This window comes from Nicotiana attenuata, unplaced genomic scaffold, assembly GCF_001879085.1.
Source record: "Nicotiana attenuata strain UT unplaced genomic scaffold, NIATTr2, whole genome shotgun sequence".
NCBI classification, from domain to species: domain Eukaryota; kingdom Viridiplantae; phylum Streptophyta; class Magnoliopsida; order Solanales; family Solanaceae; genus Nicotiana; species Nicotiana attenuata.
The window spans coordinates 37994-38249 of record NW_017674987.1 but is presented as its reverse complement, the minus strand read 5'-3'; positions in this window follow the sequence as shown (position 1 = coordinate 38249).

Here is a 256-nt window from a genome sequence, read left to right as displayed (position 1 = left end):
TGGAAATTTGCACCGTTGTTCTCATTTTCTGTTCAATCGTGCAGCGGATGCATTCCTGTGGAAGTATTTATGCCAAATGATCAAATGTCATGTACTTCCATATTTCATAGGGAGAAGGTCCATATAAAAAGAAAGTCACACTGATAGGGTATTTCAGTTCATATAAAGAGGAAGTCATATTGATAATTTATTTCAGTCCGTATAAGGAGGAAGTCATATTGATAATGTATTTCAGTCCATATAGAGAGGAAGTCAT